Source organism: Doryrhamphus excisus, chromosome 11 (assembly GCF_030265055.1).
Source record: "Doryrhamphus excisus isolate RoL2022-K1 chromosome 11, RoL_Dexc_1.0, whole genome shotgun sequence".
NCBI lineage: Eukaryota > Metazoa > Chordata > Actinopteri > Syngnathiformes > Syngnathidae > Doryrhamphus > Doryrhamphus excisus.
The window spans coordinates 20,359,841-20,381,384 of NC_080476.1; the positions used below are offsets into that span (position 1 = coordinate 20,359,841).

Genomic DNA, 21,544 nt, shown 5'->3' on the forward strand with positions numbered 1-21,544 from the left:
CAATATCCAACGTACCAGATGGTAAAGTCAAAAACTGGGGTGTTCGAAATCCGGGGTTTGTGTGTATCTATATCTATATTTCTTGTGGATTTTCCAAAATGATCATCTCAGTTGTGACTGTAAAGCAACACCTGATGGGGAATTGAGCAATAATTGTGGATTTAAAGCTTTTTGACCGTTCTTGTTCCTGGCTCTATTCTTCAGCAACACAAAAAGGAACCATTAAATAACCAGAGTAAACATTCATTTCCTTCAGTCCAGCTTGGAAGCGCTGGAAGCGAGGGAAGGCTGCTGCCACCATTGTGTGGAGCCGAGATGGATGTGTTGCCAGCGCACCCGCTAGTGCGGGCGTCCTGTTTTCCTCTACGCTTCTGGAGTTGACTCAAACTTTTTAACACCTTGAACTTTTCTGCCTGTATTGTTGAACACAGTTGACTCTTTTTGCTGTTGCGTGCGTCCATACATTTTGATTCTTCTGGTATGTCTTATGAACACATGGTTCAGGAGCATGGAGCTCCAGGATTCTCCGTGCTTCACTGTAGCATTTGGAATCACTCTAAACTTATCACAAATTCCAGTTTCTTGGCAGCGGTTCAGTTTCTCCGATCCGTCTCTCTTTCCTCTTCATCAGTGCTGGTGGCACAAGCGTAGTCTGCATTCGAACCTAATTAACTAAGTTCTTATGAGACCACCAAACTGGCGAGGTTGCTCACAGAGACCACGTTGGAATTATTTTGGGTGTGTTTGTTCCTTCTGTGATGATAGACGAGAATAAGTCAAGACAAGCACTGACTCAGTGGCATGTAAACAATGCATACACTAACCACGATCACAATACTGTACATAAGTACAGTTAAGTAAGTACAGTTTTATTTTGTGAAAACAACCGGGAGTTCGTTGCAAGCTTAAATTTTCATCCGACCGAAATTGTAAACGGTTAATATTTGGACAAATAAATGGCACACTTGTGATCTCAACGACCACTTTCTCGACAAATTTTTACAAAAATCTCAATAAAGTTATGTATTTAAAGAGTTTGGAGCTAAAATGAAATAAGCTTCAGCCTGTCGATTTCAACTCAGGTAGGAGCGCAATGCATTGTGGGTGATCATGTAGTACTGTCTGATGGATTGGGTATGCAGTACGGAGCGTGGATAGTATTGGCATGGAAGTATGTAGTAGTTAGTATTCGGTTTCGAACACGGCCCATTTCATCACAAAGACTAACCCATCCACTCCAGAACTAAACACGTCGAACCAGAGACCTGAAACACTGCGAAAGTTGCCAAAAAACTCAACATGAATGGAAGCTAGCAGGGTTATCTTAGCTTAGTTGAACATGCTAATGCTAAACTCGGGCTGTATGAGTGTGTTTACACTGAAATAGGTGTAAAAGGTAAGAAAACAACAATTTGGATGTGTTTGCTATTTTAACAGCTCTGAAGGCATGCCCATAAAACGGTTGTACTCTAGCGTTCAGGGCACTAAGGTACGCTTTGCATTCTTAGTGCTCTCGTTGAGGAGTTGTAAGGTAAACTCCCGTTAAACATTCTTAACATTTCTTGTGAGTTGATTTTTTGTAATTATTAATAAAGAATAAAATGCTAATGATGAAAACAACAAATAAACTTACACGGACATTCCCTGTACAGTACTCACTTAAGGTTTTATTTTCGGTTAAGTTGGCCTTCCGGGACTAATCCCTAACTACATTATTCCTTACGGGGGAAATGAATCTGTAATCCGCACAAACAGAGGGTCGAACAGCTAGCTCGAGTTCAAGTTTTAAGGGCCAAGCGTATACAAATCAAGAGGCGATGGGCGAAGAACAAGAGAATTCCAAGACGACATCTGGTTCGGGGAGACAGTTTGCCTAGTTCCCCAAAGAGAGGTTCTGGCATGTCAGTGATCACAGACAACCTTTCAGCTCTAAGTGACTTTGAATAGCAGCGAGAGGACAAAAACAACGCGAGCGCCGGGCCCGAGCAGGGCAAGTGGCGCTGGCAGCGCCGACGTATTGTTCTGGAAGATGAGCAGGAGGCAATCACGGAGCGGGCCCGCCGCTAGCCACGTGCTCGTCGCCGAGGTCCGCATGAATTATAACATTTCATTCTGTTATCGCTCATCATGGTTCATTACAGTCAGACAATCGAGCGGCGAGAGAAGCACCACGCTCCGGGGTCCCCCCAGATGCCCTCGGAAAGTGAGCGAGGGAGCAAGAGAGAGAGAATCCCCACACTTGCCGCTGAAAAGGATGGACAAAAACACATTGTCCTTGGCTTTAAAAAGGAGGCTTATGGCTGCTATGAAAATGTTTGAGAAAGAATGAATTTGCCCGCTGACGCACACTCAATGAGATGTATGCTACGGAGCCATGGAAAAAGACGCGGGAATTGAAAGGCACGGAATCTGAGGCGAATGACACTTGAGTGTTTGGAAAATAACTGACAGCTGCACAATAGGACACCAAAACAGACTGCAATCTGCCCGTGGATGAAAAGATGGGGACTTGAATAGAGGTGCGACCAAATACATGCGGCGATACTGTCCATTCAGAGCACACGGACGACAAATGGACAACCGTGAAAATGAACATGAAAGCTGGACTTTTGCTCTGATAAACGCACCAAAGAAATAACCACAAAGACGATGCAAAACAATTAAGACTGTACCATTTCAAGCACGCGAGTGTCACAGCCACGCCCCTAACAATAGATGTCCAACGATTACTTGGTGATTTCACCGATCGGCGTTATTTGGCGCTGGGGTGCAAACTTGGAAACCGTTTGGGTTCGGCGTTTGTTGTTTCAAAAGGTAAATATCCGCTACGTGGTATTTGTCTTATTTACGTTTATAGCGCCCCTCCAAGGTGCTCAAACTGCTTTGACGCTGTTAGCACATTTACCTACTGATAATGCAGCATCAGGGGTACCTCAGGGTTCTGTATCTTGCCCACAGATCATTCGACAAGAGACGGGAGGATCGAACCATTCATTCAGTTTCTACCGCTTTTCCTCACAGGGGTCGCTGGAGCCTATCCCAGCTGTCTTTGGGCGAGAGACTGGTGGCCAGCCAATCACAGGGCACATATAGACAAACAACCATTCACACTCACATTCATACCTATGGACAATTTGGAGTGGCTAATTAACCTAGCATGTTTTTGGAATTTGGGAGGAAAAACCCACATGCAACTCCACACAGAGATGGCCGAGGGTGGAATTGAACCTTGGTCTCCTAGCTGTGAGGTCTGCGTTCTAACCACTCGACCACCGTGCTGCCCAGGATCGAATCAGAGCTAAATAAATAAAGTAGCGTAAAATTTGTTTTTTGGCATTTTATATAAAAAAATATATATATTTTCAAATATCCCAACTTGGGCAAGAGGCGGGGTACACCCTGGACTGGTCGCCAGACAGCCAATCACAGGGCACATATAGGCAAACAACCATTCACACTCACATTCATACCTATGGACAATTTGGAGTCGGCAATTAACCTAGCATGTTTTTGGAATTTGGGAGGAAAAACCCACATGCAACTCCACACAGAGATGGCCGAGGGTGGAATTGAACCTTGGTCTCCTAGCTGTGAGGTCTGCGTTCTAACCACTCGACCACCGTGCTGCCCAGGATCGAATCAGAGCTAAATAAATAAAGTAGCGTAAAATTTGTTTTTTGGCATTTTATATAAAAAAATATATATATTTTCAAATATCCCAACTTGGGCAAGAGGCGGGGTACACCCTGGACTGGTCGCCAGACAGCCAATCACAGGGCACATATAGACAAACAACCATTCACACTCACATTCATACCTATGGACAATTTGGAGTCGGCAATTAACCGAGCATGTTTTTGGAATTTGGGAGGAAAAACCCACATGCAACTCCACACAGAGATGGCCGAGGGTGGAATTGAACCCTGGTCTCCTAGCTGTGAGGTCTGCGCGCTAACCACTCGGCCACCGTGCTGCCCAGAATCGAACCAGAGCTAAATAAATAAAGTAGCGTAAAATTTGTTTTTTGGCATTTTATATAAAAAATATATATATTTTCAAATATCCCAACTTGGGCAAGAGGCGGGGTACACCCTGGACTGGTCGCCAGACAGCCAATCACAGGGCACATATAGACAAACAACCATTCACACTCACATTCATACCTATGGACAATTTGGAGTGGCTAATTAACCTAGCATGTTTTTGGAATTTGGGAGGAAAAACCCACATGCAACTCCACACAGAGATGGCCGAGGGTGGAATTGAACCCTGGTCTCCTAGCTGTGAGGTCTGCGCGCTAACCACTCGGCCACCGTGCTGCCCAGAATCGAACCAGAGCTAAATAAATAAAGTAGCGTAAAATTTGTTTTTTGGCATTTTATATAAAAAATATATATATTTTCAAATATCCCAACTTGGGCAAGAGGCGGGGTACACCCTGGACTGGTCGCCAGACAGCCAATCACAGGGCACATATAGACAAACAACCATTCACACTCACATTCATACCTATGGACAATTTGGAGTGGCTAATTAACCTAGCATGTTTTTGGAATTTGGGAGGAAAAACCCACATGCAACTCCACACAGAGATGGCCGAGGGTGGAATTGAACCCTGGTCTCCTAGCTGTGAGGTCTGCGCGCTAACCACTCGACCACCGTGCTGCCCAGAATCGAACCAGAGCTAAATAAATAAAGTAGCGTAAAATTTTGTTTTTTGGCATTTTATATAAAAAAAAATTATATTTTGAAATATCCCAGCTTGGGCAAGAGGCGGGGTCCACCCTGGACTGGTCGCTGGGCACATATAGCCAAACATCCATACTCACTTTCATACTTCGAGTTGGAGATACAAACCCAGACCTTCAAGATCTCCTAGCTGTGGGGCCCAAACATGCTAACCACTAGGTCACCGTCCTTTTCGTCCCGTATGTCAACCTCGCCCTCAAACTTGTCACTCTCGACTATGTCGGGTTCAAATAATACGTCTTTATACGTGATTCTTGTTTCAAAGCTCACCTTGCATCAGTGTGATCTTCCATTTTTAAATTGAATTACTCCTCTTAATGACACTGGGATAGGCTCCAGCATTGAAAACAAATGGATGGATGCTCCTCGTATAACATCACAGCTGTACACTGAGTTGATGAAATTTACCGACTTTGAAATGAAATGAAAGTTAACCACGTTGTACTACAATTTGTACACCAGTTTGTGTTTATACAAAACAAATCCCGCCTGCGAATACTTCATTCCTGGTTATACTGTACATCCTATTTGCAGACAATATTAAGGTTAAGCAGCGAATGAGTTCATCTGCAAAACGTGCTTCTCCAGCCCATTGTGTGTCTTCGCTGGTGTTTCTCCTACCCAGACTCGGGTCTGTAAATTAGAAACAATGGTTTGGGACAAAAGGAGACAATATGCTATTCAAGCCAATCATGAATCGTGTTCTGACCTCTTCCTCTGCTAAGGCCTGCCACTCTTTCACATCACCCCCACACGATGAATAGAGCTTCGCTATTATAGTCTAGGAACTGATAAGGTCACAGACTTCTCGGTGCAATTAGACAACAGCAAGCAGGAACACTAATTAGTAAAGACAGAGGAGGACCACTGCAGTGGCCTTCATCAATAATTCCCACCAAATATATTGGAGGGTGTTCAGTGCCTGACACATATTCTGTCCCTTCCCCCATACAGCCACTTGTCCACCGAACCGGAAAACTCATCCAGACAATCGTATTGTTGCACTGACGCAAGCGTTCACTAAAGTTAATGACAGTTTCAATTATCTCTGGAAAGAACAAAAAAAATGAAAAAAGGCATGATGACAAACGTTCTCAATCTCAAACCTCTTCTCAGACTGCTCAATGAAAGCAAATGCACGACAACCGTGCACGTCAATCGGGTACTGCGTTCACCGCGCTCGGGTTTCACATTGAGCAGGCGGATAAAACAAAGTCACATAGAGACTCCCGTAGATAAACATTCAAACATCTCATTGATATTCGAGACCCCGTTGCAGATGCTTACGTATGTTTGGATGTGGACATTGCAAGAAATCGGATCATCCTTAATTAATTGGTACTCTACACATTTTTGTAGGCTTATTTCCATCGAATTATACCAAAAGTCAAGAAATTCTGTTGGTAAAATCAAAGCTTTTTTTCAGTCTTACATATGAAAGTGAGAATTAGTTTGGACTGGAAACCGGTTGGTACATCTTCCCTGTTCAATCTTGCCACATCCAATATGGCGTCCGACATATAATTCAGGGCTCAATGCGATGCTTATTTCACCGGGGAAACAAGTCAACTGACCCCATTCATTGAACTCACGGCAGGCTCACGATTCACCTGTCAGCATCCCCCTAACCCTAACCCTAACCCTAGCCCCAGCCCTAGCCCAAACCCAAACCCAAACCCAAACCCAAAACCAAACCCTAGCCCTATCCCTAGCCCTAACCCAAACCCTAGCCCTAGCCCTAGCCCTAACCCAAACCCAAACCCAAACCCAAACCCAAACCCAAACCCAAACCCAAACCCTCGCCCTCGCCCTCGCCCTAGCCCAAGCCCAAACCCAAACCCTAGCCCTAACCCTAACCCTAACCCTAACTCTAGCCCTAGCCCTAACTCTAGCCATAGCCCTAACCCTAGCCCTAACCCTAGCCCTAACCCTAGCCCTAGCCCTAGCCCTAGCCCTAGCCCTAGCCCTAGCCCTAGCCCTAGCCCTAACCCAAACCCTAGCCCTAACCCAAACCCAAGCCCAAACCCTAACCCTAACTCTAACCCTAGCCCTAGCCCTAGCCCTAGCCCTAGCCCTAGCCCTAACCCTAACCCTAGCCCAAACCCAAACCCAAACCCAAACCCAAACCCTAGCCCTAACCCTAGCCCTAGCCCTAGGCCTAGCCCTAACCCTAGCCCTAGCCCTAACCCAAAACCTAGCCCTAGCCCTAGCCCTAGCCCTAGCCCTAGCCCTAACCCTAACCCTAACCCTAACCCTAGCCATAGCCCTAGCCCTAACTCTAGCCCTAGCCCTAACCCTAACCCTAACCCTAGCCCTAGCCCTAGCCCTAACCCTAGCCCTAACCCTAACCCTAACCCTAACCCTAGCCCTAGCCCTAGCCCTAACCCTAGCCCTAACTCTAGCCCTAACCCTAACCCTAGCCCTAGCCCTAGCCTTAACCCAGGGGGGGCTTACGTATGTGGCGTTAGAGAGTGACTCCCATGGTTCGCAAGGTTCACAAGTTCTTGGGTTCGAGTGCTCAGCTCAGAGTTAGCGACACCATTAGGAGTTCCTTCATTGTTCAATAACCAAATACGCTGATTAGCAGTAGTCGGTGCAAGGTAGGGTTTGAATGAACGCCGTCGTTCTTCACGACGCACACATCGTGTACAACAATCCTGATCCACGTGTCGGTATATTTGCAGAGAGGTGGAGGTATCGGAGCGTGCGCATCTTGTCACTCGCTGCATAACGCAGACATTTTCCATTTTGTCAAAGCAAGCAGCGAGCACGTTGGCTCCTTCTGAAGTCGGCAGCCACTTCATTAAATGACTTCAGACTCTTGGCAGAGTCAGTGGGAAAAGTCCATATTAACTGTGTGAGATCAACAGCGTGCCCAACAAAGGCCATAGTTGTTCCATCAAGCCGGGTGCTGCACAGGGGAATTCTGGAGACCGTCAGGGTACCCCTCGGCCGCCGGGTCACGGGCCCCTAATGGGCTTCACAAATGGTCCTGCTTCTTCCTCTTCTTTCGCCGACTTCAAATATACATACAAATACACTCGGGGGCAAATAAACATGGCGCTCGTACAGGGCGGTGTAAAGCTTTACTGCAAAGACAGGTTTATTTCTATTACCATAATTCTTTGTTTATCACGGTTATTTCCACACCCACTCGTGATGAGTTCATTTCTGTGAAGTAGGTTTCCTTATTTAGAAAGGTAATATTTTTAAAGTTTTATACTATTATACTACCCTCTTGATATGGTTTTTAACATTGCTAGAGCCCTCTAAGCAAAATCTAGCACCCCTATAGTCAAAGTTACACTTGTATTATACAATCCAGCAGACATTATAAGAGTAAATAAGCTGTTTGGCGTGAAATCTGGCAACTTTTTTGGTTTCTACAACCATTCCCACTCACATTCATACCTATGGACAACTTGGAGTCCCCAATTAACCTAGCATGTTTTTGGAATGTGGGAGGAAGCCGGAGTACTCCACGAGGAAAACTCCACACAGAGATGGCCGAGGGTGGAATTGAACTCGTGTCTCCTAGCTGTGAGGCAGACCCACTCGTGATGAGTTCATTTCTGTGAAGTAGGTTTCCTTATTTATAAATTTTAATATTTTTTTAAAAGTTTTATACTATTATACTACCCTCTAGATATGGTTTATAACATTGCTAGAGTCCTTGAAGCAAAATCTAGCACCCCTATAGTCAAAGTTACACTTGTATTATACAATCCAGAAGACATTATAAGAGTAAATAAGCTGTTTGGCGTGAAATCTGGCAACTTTTTTGGTTTCTACAACCATTCCCACTCACATTCATACCTATGGACAACTTGGAGTCCCCAATTAACCTAGCATGTTTTTGGAATGTGGGAGGAAGCCGGAGTACTCCACGAGGAAAACTCCACACAGAGATGGCCGAGGGTGGAATTGAACTCGTGTCTCCTTGCTGTGAGGCAGACCCACTCGTGATGAGTTCATTTCTGTGAAGTAGGTTTCCTTATTTATAAATTTTAATATTTTTTTAAAAGTTTTATACTATTATACTACCCTCTAGATATGGTTTATAACATTGCTAGAGTCCTTGAAGCAAAATCTAGCACCCCTATAGTCAAAGTTACACTTGTATTATACAATCCAGAAGACATTATAAGAGTAAATAAGCTGTTTGGCGTGAAATCTGGCAACTTTTTTGGTTTCTACAACCATTCCCACTCACATTCATACCTATGGACAACTTGGAGTCCCCAATTAACCTAGCATGTTTTTGGAATGTGGGAGGAAGCCGGAGTACTCCACGAGGAAAACTCCACACAGAGATGGCCGAGGGTGGAATTGAACTCGTGTCTCCTTGCTGTGAGGCAGACCCACTTGTGATGAGTTCATTTCTGTGAAGTAGGTTTCCTTATTTATAAATTTTAATATTTTTAAAAAGTTTTATACTATTATATTACCCTCTAGATATGATTTATAACATTGCTAGAGTCCTCTAAGCAAAATCTAGCACCCCTATAGTCAAAGTTACACTTGTATTATACAACCCAGAAGACATTATAAGAGTAAATAAGCTGTTTATCTTGCCTCAGAGCTAAGAGACACGAGTTCAATTCCACCCTCGGCCAACTCTGTGTGGGGCTTCCTCCCACATTCCAAAAACATGCTAGGTTAATTGGGGACTTCAAATTGTCCATAGGTATGAATGTGAGTGGGAATGGTTGTAGAAACCAAAAAAGTTGCCAAAGTTGGAGATATTGGACTCAGGTGTGTATGGGCTACGTGTATGCTGAAGCCTACCCCAGATATTTTGGGCAAAAGATGGGGTACACCCTGGTATGTTTGTACATATATTACATAAAAATGTTTTACCCCGAATCCCATGTCAGCAGTTTGTTGTCATGTCGTAAATATTAACAACCAGAGCTTAAAAAGTTAGTTGTGGAGTCCCACAAGGATATATGTTTAGACCACAAAGGATCGTTACTCTCAATTATGCTATCTGACATAATATTGGAGTCTGTGGGGACCGTGGTGACTGATAAGCGCTTTGGGGAATTGATTTGTTCTAATTAGGCCTGTTTAGTGCCAAACGACTGCACAAATAAAGTCATTCATCTTGACATGACAAGGCGTGGGAGGAAAGGCCAATTACCCTCAGGAAAGATCAATTCCTGTAACATCGGGAGGTGAACGGTCTGTTTCAAGGTTAACATTTACTCCCACGCATTGGAGGCGTAAAAGCATAATCGTCGAAATAAATGTGATGTGTAAATCTACCTTAATGTAAGAGTCCAAGTAAACGCGTCTATGATGTTGCCTCTCGTCTTCAGAGTCAAAATCAAGAGACTGGAGCGAATCCGGACTCTGTGGTAGGTAAGTGAAGGCCTCCTCATTCGGTTTCAAGATTCAAGTTTCTGTAGCTTTTTCTTAGAAGCTTTGTATCCGTGTATAATATGGCGTCCAACATAATCGGTTCCAGGAAGCTGGTCAGCATCTTTGTTAACTGTACAAGCAACGAGTGATGGGAATTTCGGTTCCTTTATGGCAGGGGTCGGCAACCTTTACTATGAAAAGAGCCATTTCACCCACTTGCCCACTAAAGAAAAATAGCCTGGAGCCGCAAAACGTTGTATGTTTAAAACAACATTGGAGGGAAAAAAAAAAAAAGACGAGTTGGAGTACTCTTGCTAGTACTGGAGATAAACTTTTGTTTTTAAATGAGCTCTAATTTATTTTTTAGAATCGTCAAATAACTCATTAATAATAATTAATAACTCAAATAACTCAAAGTATTACTCATTTCCCTTCATGTTAACCTGTCAGAGAGAACTGGATAGCATCCTGTCTGCTCATTCAGTCACCAGTCAGAACTCAGTCAGGATGCATTCATGGTCTCACACAAAGTTGGATTTTTGTAAACTCATAACGAAGATGTGCATTTTCACCACTCGGGTGCTTAAAAAATATTCAAGCATTGCAAAGGGAGCCGCAACAAAGAGACTGGAGAGCCACATGCGGCTCTGGAGCCGCGGGTTGCTGACCCCTGTTTATGGGAACCATTTTTGGGGGGCTTGGCTCCCTAAAGAGAGCGTCTTTTGGGTCCCAAGATTGTTTTGCTGCTTAAATTGAAAAAAAAAAAAAAAATTTTTTAGCCAAAATACCTTCCTTATCATAACGCGCAGGCCTCACAGCTAGGAGACCCGAGTTCAATTCCACCCTCGGCCATCTCTGTGTGGAGTTAGCATGTTCTCCGCATGCATGTGTGGCTTTTCACTGGTTTCCTCCCAAATTCCAAAAACATGCTAGGTTAATTAGCGACTCCAAATTGTCCATAGGTATGAATGTGAGTGTGAATGGTTGTTTGTCTATGAATGAATGAATATCTTACCCATACACTTGTATTATACAATCCAGAAGACATTATAAGAGTGAATAAGCTGTTTGGCGTGATATCTGGCAACTTTTTTGGTTTCTACAACCATTCCCACTCACATTCATACCTATGGACAACTTGGAGTCCCCAATTAACCTAGCATGTTTTTGGAATGTGGAAGGAAACCGGAGTACTCCACGAGGAAAACTCCACACAGAGATGGCCGAGGGTGGAATTGAACTCGTGTCTCCTAGCTGTGAGGCAGACCCACTCGTGATGAGTTCATTTCTGTGAAGTAGGTTTCCTTATTTATAAATTTTAATATTTTTTTAAAAGTTTTATACTATTATACTACCCTCTAGATATGGTTTTTAACATTGCTAGAGTCCTTGAAGCAAAATCTAGCACCCCTATAGTCAAAGTTACACTTGTATTATACAATCCAGAAGACATTATAAGAGTAAATAAGCTGTTTGGCGTGAAATCTGGCAACTTTTTTGGTTTCTACAACCATTCCCACTCACATTCATACCTATGGACAACTTGGAGTCCCCAATTAACCTAGCATGTTTTTGGAATGTGGGAGGAAGCCGGAGTACTCCACAAGGAAAACCATCCCTGTGTGGAGTTAGCATGTTCTCCGCATGCATGTGTGGCTTTTCACTGGTTTCCTCCCAAAATTCCAAAAACATGCTAGGTTAATTAGCGACTCCAAATTGTCCATAGGTATGAATGTGAGTGTGAATGGTTGTTTGTCTATGAATGAATGAATATCTTACCCAATGCTAGCTTTTGAATTATGTCTTATTATGCCTCATCATGTCTATTATATTATGTAATATGACTATAAAGGTGAATATTCGTAGGTGTTATTTCAGTTCTAAAGGGCTTTACCAATGTTATAATATTTATTAGTATTTTTTGAAGATCAGATAATATCGATAATATCGGGTCCATCCGGTTGTCGTATCCCGTTGGGCTACACTCCAACATGCTAGGTGAGGTAATAATACGCCTCAAAGCTGATTGCCACTCGACTCCTTCCGCCCGCAGGAAAAAAAAATGCAGCACCCAAATGTCAGCCATGTTGGATATGGAATAAGGAATATAATAGGATAAGGAACGGTACCATAATCAGGCTCAGGTTTGGAACCAATGAACCGTGATAAAGGAGGGACTACTAAACATACATAAACAACAGCGACTCATAAACGTGCGGCCCCCAACAACGCCATATTGCTCAGAACTGAAACTCGACCGAACTCAGACTCTCGGCATCGAACCTATTTCCCTTTGAAGTCAGGCCGCATGGCCTCTGTGACCCTAAAGTCTGACCCTAGCGTGGAAGTTTACACTAGAAGAAAACCAATCCCGAGTGTTTTCAGGGAGCGTGGATGTGGATTAGATGGGAATGTGTGCTGCTAGGTGTGTGTTTGGAAGGGAGACAGTGCAACTCAAAGAGAAAGAAGCACTGATAAAAAAAAAAAAAAAAAAGGTAAAGGCGCCAATTAGAGACAGAGAGCCCTTTTCATTGCACGTATAGGATGGCGTATATTATTATTATTATTATTATTAACCTCCAAACGTTTCTCCTGTGGTGAAAAGAACTGAGCCATATTGTTCCCCGGTGTTATTCCTTCATTTTGAGCTGTGAATATTCTTATGTTCCGAGGAAGCTCGGGGATCTCTCGGAGGTTTGCATGTGTGGATTTCTTTTTTTTTTTTTTTTGCGGCATATTGAATTGAAAGTAAACTTCCCCTGATAAATAGTTTCCAGTTTAAGTGACCTTTGATGAACTTGGATTGCATTGTCATCAGGATGCTGGTGAATGGACAAGGAGGGGGAACAACTCTTATGAATGAATGTACAGTGCAACCTCTACATTTGAACGACCTTGAAGCAGGAGTGTCCAAGGTGAGACCTGGGGGCCGTTTGCAGCCTGCAGGACATTCTAAGAATATGATTTAATAGGAAAACTAAGGGGAACTACAGTAGCACAAAAAATCTAATTATTATGACAGAAAGAAATTTTATAACAATTAATATATGAGGAAAAATAATGCCAGTTTGATTCCAAAAATATTTAAAATATTTAAAAAATATTATTTGTGCACATTGTTAAACAAACAAATCTAAATAAAGTGGAAATATGATATAATAATATTACAAAGAAATTTAACAGAGGAAAGGTGAATTCAAATATTTAAGAAAGAAAATGTTTTTTTTAAAACTTGTACTATTAAGAGAAACAAACAATACAATATAAAGTTGTAATTTTAGGAAATTTAGGTTGGGGCAAAGGATATAATATCATGAAAATAATGTCAAAATATGATGGGAAATAAGAGGACAATTTACAAAAACAATTTACACAGGTTAAAAAAACCAGCCATAATTTGATGAGAATAAATAAATATCACAAGAAAAAAGTTGTATTCTAACCGGAAAAGTAGTTTTACAAAATGGACTTGTAATAGGAGGAAAATAATATCATTTTTGTAGCATACAGTTGAAATATTAAATATATATATATTTGTAAAATTACGAGAAACAAATAAAGCAAAATAAAGTTATAATATTGTGGCGATTAAGTCATTTAACAGGAATACAGGAATACAAATATTAAAATAATATAAAATATTAAAAATATTTATAAAAGCATCCTACCCCCTTGCACCCCCATCATCATTCAATTACTTTCAGGTGCTCCACCACATCAGAAAAGACAGGAAGAGGAGTAGGAGGAAGAGGAGGAGTAGGAGAACACCAGAGGACAATATCCAAAGACAACACACATACAAGTGAGCAATATCGGTCACCTAAATCCTCTCCCAGACGTCTTGAACGCCACACTTGAAGCTGAGACAATAGACATTCATCACTGAATCTCTTCTGCCATCTAGCGGTTGAAAGCAACAACAGCTGCACATGCGCAGTAACATCTTGAGAGGCATATTTGGTTCCAACTTCGATTTAATCTTAAATAGGACAAGCATTGGACAAAGGATGAATAAGGACTCGTGTTATTCTAAAAAAAATATATATTCAAATAATACAATACCGACTTGTTTGTCCACCGCATTCAATAAAAATGAAATAAAACAAAATAAAAATATAAGTCAATTGTATGTATTGCATTGTCGTGTTACAATAATTAAGCAAGCTACACTATCAAAATAAAATTATACTGCATAGCTACTTTCTACCACTAGAGGTCAGCGTTGTCACATATATACATTAGACCAAATGTTGACTGCTTTACCGTATAGCAAGTTTTAATTAATGAACCGTAAAAAAGGTATACAACAATTACAAATCAGTACATAAATAGAAATTGGATATATTTTAAAAAAACCAATATATTTTACTTTACAAATGGAACCTTAATTAATTATTAGTACTGGAAAAAATATAGTTTTCATCACACCCAGCAACCAGGTGATTTGAATCACGAGGGTTGACTCCTGTGATTCTGTGCACCCAATCAGGATATCACCTCTTGATCACGTGACACACAATGACCAATAGATAGCTAACAGGAAGACCCTCACCAAACAAACATGGGGAAACACTTGCTGCACAGGTAAGCTAGCAAATACATTTTAAACAATATGTTTTACCACTGCTGTATCTAAATATGTTATAGGCACCAACCAATTACTACTGCTGTGACTGGGAGCACTAGCTAGCAGCATTTCATAGATTATACATTAAACAGAACTGGTAAGTGTTGCTAAAATTAGCTTCACTTAGCTTAGCCACCTAGCCTCATTGTGTAGGCCGGTTAGCATGAACAGAACAGCATGAACTTTTTGAGTATTGTGTTCGCAGAACTTACCAATATCACAGCTCTTGTGTTGATCTGGTTAATTGATGTGGTCTGTGTTCATACAGGCCGGTTTTGGTACAGGAGGACATTGATGGCGAGCTAAGTGAAGGAGGCTTAGGAGCCAGGACCACCTTGGACTCCATGTGGATGAACTGACGACCCACCTGCTCCTTCAGGCCTGGTAGGAGGTTCTTTCTTTGTTGTTGTTATATTGTTTAGGTGTTTATGATATGGACTATGGGTCATTTTTCCTCTCTACTAATTACTGCTAACTACAACTAATTAAACACTGGTGACAAATATATAGAATAGCGCAAATATGTGATATGGAATTCATTCTTTGGGCTAACCTGGGAAGTAAACAGGCTAATGTTGCAAATGATTTGCTTTCAACCCACACAGCAAGAAATAAGCTTGCTGATTGTATTCTTACTGAACAAACCAAAGTCAAAGACATTTCATAAAGTTGCAAATGTAGCCACACCGCATGTTTTTAAATTGATGTTGGAGGAAAAAAAAAAAAAAAAAACTAACAAAGGCTCCTGGCAGAATAAATTACCGGAACACAAACAGACCTAATGGCTGCAATATAACTTACCTGATGATTCTCGCTTGATGCTAATGTATTGCATGTGTAATGTCTTACAGTGTGTGACCTAGCATAATCATGACCACTTTTATTCGACAGAATATAAATTATCTTTATTTGTCAAAGCCTGGAAAAGAAAGAAAATGTGACTTCATGTAATGTGATTATTTTCCCGATGAAAGCAAAACATTTCTCATAATTACACTGTAGAATGACCCCGGGCTATTTGTGCCTTAAATGCCGTACATTCATATTTTTGTTAATTTCTCCATCTTTATGACCGAAAATGCTTAATTTGGGGCCAGGAATACATACAATTTGTCGATACATGCATATGTTTGGACTATTAGACCATATTCAACCGCTAAACGGTGATAATCTATTTATGACCTCATTCAATCTCGGATATTTTTCAAAAGCCATCCCTCTTGGTACAGCCCATTTTTGATGGCACACAGAATATTTCCATCAAACATTTAACAACTCAATACACTCGTATGTGACTTTTACTCATATGTATACACCATTCATTGTTTGCACTACAATTAATATATATTCCGGTGTCTGCAATACGTATCTGCTCCTGTGCAATATTATGTGTATATCTTCTAAAACTGTTTTTTTTTACTTTTTTGTATACTTTTTTTAACTGAAAGGAGAAGCTCTCCAATGTCATTGTACATCTTGTATAATGACAAAGGCCGTTCCATTCCACTTCCTACTCAACAAGCAGGATCAAAACTAGCAAACTGCTGTCAGTGTGTTTTTCTAAAACGGTGCATTCAGGTGCATTCAACACCTCGGACACGAGTTGCCGCTGCATTCTGGGACACTTGTAAATCACAGCAAACACACCCACACATGCAGTAAAATATGGGAAAGTTTCAGGAAAATATCAGTTTCCAACTAAAACAGCTTTCATGATACAAGTATATCGGGTATCATCCGATCCACCAACCTTCTCTACCTCCACAAAGGTCTGAAAGTCAGCCACTGCCCCCCCTCCCCCCCCCCCTTTGCTCTGCCAGACTGACGGCTAGTAATCAAGATGCTAAAATCAGACCTGACATGCAAGTTTTGTTTGTTTTTAAACAGCAAAAATGTCACATCTAACAAAGTTATAACTTGGTATAAATGCATCCTGCTCTTTTTCTTGTTCTTGCAATGTCGTTCAAACACTTTAAATGTGCAATCTCGCATGCTGATGTCTTTGTCCCACTAATTAAGTGTTGAAATGATTTGCTTTCTTCCTCTTTCTGTGATGTCTTTGTTTCCGATTTGCCACTTTACTACTACAAGTAAACAGCACTCCATTCTCTATTTGTCATACATTGATGAGTCATTGTCATTAAAAGCAGCACCGGTGCGGCATTGTGCAATTGAACTGCAGCAAACCCCCAAAAGACGACAGGAAGCAGTGACGTCGGTGTGCTTGTTGTTTATCTGTTACCAGCATCCCACCCTAAATAATCTTTCATCTCAGCTTTTGAGATGACTGACATTCAAGCGACGCTTTAGATTTTGGATTAAGATAGTTTCCTAGCGTTCACGGCGGTCAGGTTATCCTGTGAAAGTAGAGCAGCTTTGTGTTCATCTCAGCTGCGAGTGTAACCAAGCAAAACCAAAACACTCAGTGTCTTCTGTCACCTCTTGCGACCTTTTACTGTGAAGGTTTGCACTTTATGAACGTTTTTTTTTTAGGCAAGATTTGGAACAGGGCATAAGAGCTCCCCATCTCTCTTAAATTGCCGTTGTTCACTCACAACACAATGCAATTTTAAGCCGGAAATATGCCTCACACACTTAAAACAGTATAAAATCCCGGGCTATTTGTGCCTTTTTTTAAATGCAATAATTTTTTTTTAGAAAATGTATATAACACCTTGCAATTATCATGCATTGGGAAACAATGTAAAGTATTATGTTATTTGGAGCAAATATATGTATTAAGTGGACCAAACCATAACCTTAAAACCGAGGTCTCTACTGTGCATCCTGGATAGCCGCCTCATGTTCGCAGTTGTTCACGAACTACCCAGGATATAGGGATTTACCTACAGCAGGGGTCGGCAACCTTTACTATGAAAAGAGCCATTTTACCCCCTTGCCCACTGAAGAAAAATAGCCTGGAGCCGCAAAACAACATTGGAGGGAATTTGGGGGTATCAAAGTAGTTCAGATAAGAAAAGACGAGTTGGAGTACTCTTGCTAGTATTGGAGATAAACTTACATAAATTTATGTGTAAACTACTGTAAACCTACCGGATTTGTTTACTCTGGCGCAAACAAGTTCCCACGCCGCTGTTTTTAAATGATCTCTAATTTATTTTTTAGAATTGTCAAATAGCTCTGAGAAAGTATTACTTATTTTCCTTCATGTTTACCATAAATAGCATCCTGTCTGCTCATCCTCATCCAATCACCGGTCAGAACTCAGTCGGGATGCATTCATGGTCTCACACAAAGTTGGATTTTTTTAAACTCATTACAAAAGACGTGCATTTTCCCCACTCGGGTGTTAAAAAATAGGGAGCCACAACAAAGAGGCTGAAGAGCCACATGCGGCTCTGGAGCCGCGGGTTGCTGACCCCTGACCTACAGTATTTCGCCTACAAAAACCTCTAAAAAATCTGCCAAGTGTTCTGTATACGTGATTTGTCCCAAGGTAGTATGCTATATAGCAAACACAGAATGCTTCCTCGATTTCCCCCCCCTTCTGTGGCCCCTTCTCAAGGTTCCTTTTGTCCCAAAAGGGGTTTCGAGTTTTTCCTTGCCTGGATGGGGGTTCAGATCAGGGGATGTAGGCGATCGTTGCCAGCTTGTAAAGCCGGTTGAGGCTCTTTTGTGATTAAGGGATATATAAATAAACTTGACTTGACTTCTCTCTGCTGTTGTTGTTTGTTGACGGATGTAGCGTTAGTTGCTTGCACTCTGAAATCAATGCCCTCAAGAAAGAAGTTCCGGTAATGCTTAAAATGACCAAAATACTGTAAGTATTACGTGTTATGATTGTGTCTGCAGCTGTTACTACGTTGATACATGTCTGCTGTGAAATTAAATACAAAAAATGTAAAAGTGCTTTCAAGCAGGCTGAAGGATCGACTCAATTGGATTCTCCGTCGGCGACTTAGAGAGAGTGAGCAAAGGCGAGCAGATGGTGCTAGAACTAAAAATAAAAGGTGGTGCCAAATCCTTCTTCAAATGTAATCAAATAAACCCGGAGTACTCTTACACTCTTTAATAATTACTATCAAATCTGTCAGTTTACACTTAGACTTTGCTACCTCGTCACACAGCCAGAAATAGCAGCCAGCGTTTCATAGGTCGGTGACTTTGGAGATATGAAGTTACTACGAAACACCAACAGTCTCAGAAAATACACAAGCCCACAAACGGTTTACTCAATACTGCAAACAGTACAAAGCACAAATGTACTTTCATTGTGACTATTACTATTATTATTAGTATTTTGCTAAGACTTTACTGTGAACTCATAGGTTCATGCCCAGTTGTGAAAGCATTGGTTTTCTGCCAAAAGGAAGTTCTTCCCTCCCCCGTTCTTCCTCAGCCCCTCCCCGCTCGGATGGGCGTGCCGAGGGAATCTGACAACATGCGTGATGATGTTCAGCAGCTAGCGTTGTGCCCACATCCGTTCAGAATAGAAACTTTTGTAGCCTGCAGCAGGTGGTTCACAGCAACGGTGGAAACGAGAAGTGGAGACCAACTGGCTGAATGAAAAGTCCTATGTTCTAACTTCCATCCATCCCTAGTCAATAAGGCTTGTCGTCATCTGGACTGTCAATCGCCAGTAAGTGACAGGGCACACGCCTGATAGACCGGCACCCAACGTGCAAACTCCAGTGTTTTGAGCCCGATACGGTATTTACCACTTGGCCAGTGTGCAGTAGGGGTGGTTGTTCCTGCAAATATTGGAACAATGTTAAGAATGGAATATTTTCTATCCTTTTCAACATGTCTTGTTCAAAGGAGATGGGCTATATTCCATCCCTAATATTTTCCGTCTGCTTCAAACAGACATATGTTGAAAGCTTCTTGAGAGCAGAGGGAAAATATTCCATCCCTAACATATGTTCCATTTCTAACAACAAACTACTTTAACAATATATTTCAACATATCTTGCTCAAAGGAGAGGGAACATATTCCATTCCTATTTTCCGTCTGCTTCAAACAGGATATGTTGAAAGCTTCTTGAGAGCAGAGGGAAAATGTTCCGTCCCTAACATATATTCCATGTTCCATTCCAAACAACAAACTAATTTAACAATATATTTCAACATATCTTGCTCAAAGGAGAGGGAACATATTCCATTCCTATTTTCCGTCTGCCTCAAACGGGATATGTTGAAAGCTTCTTGAGAGCAGAGGGAAAATGTTCCGTCCCTAACATATATTCCATGTTCCATTCCAAACAACAAACTAATTTAACAATATATTTCAACATATCTTGCTCAAAGGAGAGGGAACATATTCCATTCCTATTTTCCGTCTGCCTCAAACGGGATATGTTGAAAGCTTCTTGAGAGCAGAGGGAAAATGTTCCATCCCTAACATATATTCCATGTTCCATTCCTAACAACAAACTAATTTAACAATATATTTCAACATATCTTGCTCAAAAGAGAGGGAACATATTCCATTGCTATTTTCCGTCTGCTTCAAACAGGATATGTTGAAAGCTTCTTGAGAGCAGAGGGAAAATGTTCCATCCCTAACATATATTCCATGTTCCATTCCAAGCAACAAACTAATTTAACAATATATTTCAACATATCTTGCTGAAAGGAGAGGGAACATATTCCATTCCTATTTTCCGTCTGCTTCAAACGGGATATGTTGAAAGCTTCTTGAGAGCAGAGGGAAAATGTTCCGTCCCTAACATATATTCCATGTTCCGTTCCTAGCAACAAACTAATTTAACAATATATTTCAACATATCTTGCTCAAAGGAGAGGGAACATATTCCATTCCTATTTTCCGTCTGCTTCAAACAGGATATGTTGAAAGCTTCTTGAGAGCAGAGGGAAAATGTTCCATCCCTAACATATATTCCATGTTCCATTCCTAGCAACAAACTAATTTAACAATATATTTCAACATATCTTGCTGAAAGGAGAGGGAACATATTCCATTCCTATTTTCCGTCTGCTTCAAACGGGATATGTTGAAAGCTTCTTGAGAGCAGAGGGAAAATGTTCCGTCCCTAACATATATTCCATGTTCCGTTCCTAGCAACAAACTAATTTAACAATATATTTCAACATATCTTGCTCAAAGGAGAGGGAACATATTCCATTCCTATTTTCCGTCTGCTTCAAACAGGATATGTTGAAAGCTTCTTGAGAGCAGAGGGAAAATGTTCCATCCCTAACATATATTCCATGTTCCATTCCTAGCAACAAACTAATTTAACAATATATTTCAACATATCTTGCTCAAAGGAGAGGGAACATATTCCATTCCTATTTTCCGTCTGCTTCAAACGGGATATGTTGAAAGCTTCTTGAGAGCAGAGGGAAAATGTTCCGTCCCTAACATATATTCCATGTTCCGTTCCTAGCAACAAACTAATTTAACAATATATTTCAACATATCTTGCTCAAAGGAGAGGGAACATATTCCATTCCTATTTTCCGTCTGCTTCAAACAGGATATGTTGAAAGCTTCTTGAGAGCAGAGGGAAAATGTTCCGTCCCTAACATATATTCCATGTTCCGTTCCAAACAACAAACTAATTTAACAATATATTTCAACATATCTTGCTCAAAGGAGAGGGAACATATTCCATTCCTATTTTCCGTCTGCTTCAAACAGGATATGTTGAAAGCTTCTTGAGAGCAGAGGGAAAATGTTCCATCCCTAACATATATTCCATGTTCCATTCCTAACAACAAACTAATTTAACAATATAATTCAACATATCTTGCTCAAAGGAGAGGGAACATATTCCATTCCTATTTTCTGTCTGCTTCAAACAGGATATGTTGAAAGCT

The 21,544-nt window shown here is 41.3% G+C and overlaps 1 protein-coding gene and 1 long non-coding RNA gene across 4 annotated transcripts in view; one reads left to right on the forward strand and one right to left on the reverse strand.

The window, feature by feature from the left end:
* The window catches only part of LOC131138573 (uncharacterized), a 67,486-nt gene that overhangs the window by 42,420 nt on the left and 3,522 nt on the right, over positions 1-21,544 (reverse strand). The window lies entirely within an intron of this gene.
* The window catches only part of LOC131138570 (protein mono-ADP-ribosyltransferase PARP6-like), a 32,159-nt gene continuing 25,267 nt past the window's right edge, over positions 14,653-21,544 (forward strand). For 2 of the 3 annotated variants that reach the window (XM_058087592.1, XM_058087594.1), the window contains exons 1-2: positions 14,653-14,697; positions 15,009-15,124. The gene's annotated coding sequence lies outside the window, so the exon portion shown is untranslated. Of the gene's footprint in view, positions 14,838-15,008; positions 15,125-21,544 lie in introns of all 3 variants that reach the window. The other variant, XM_058087593.1, reaches the window with a different exon arrangement.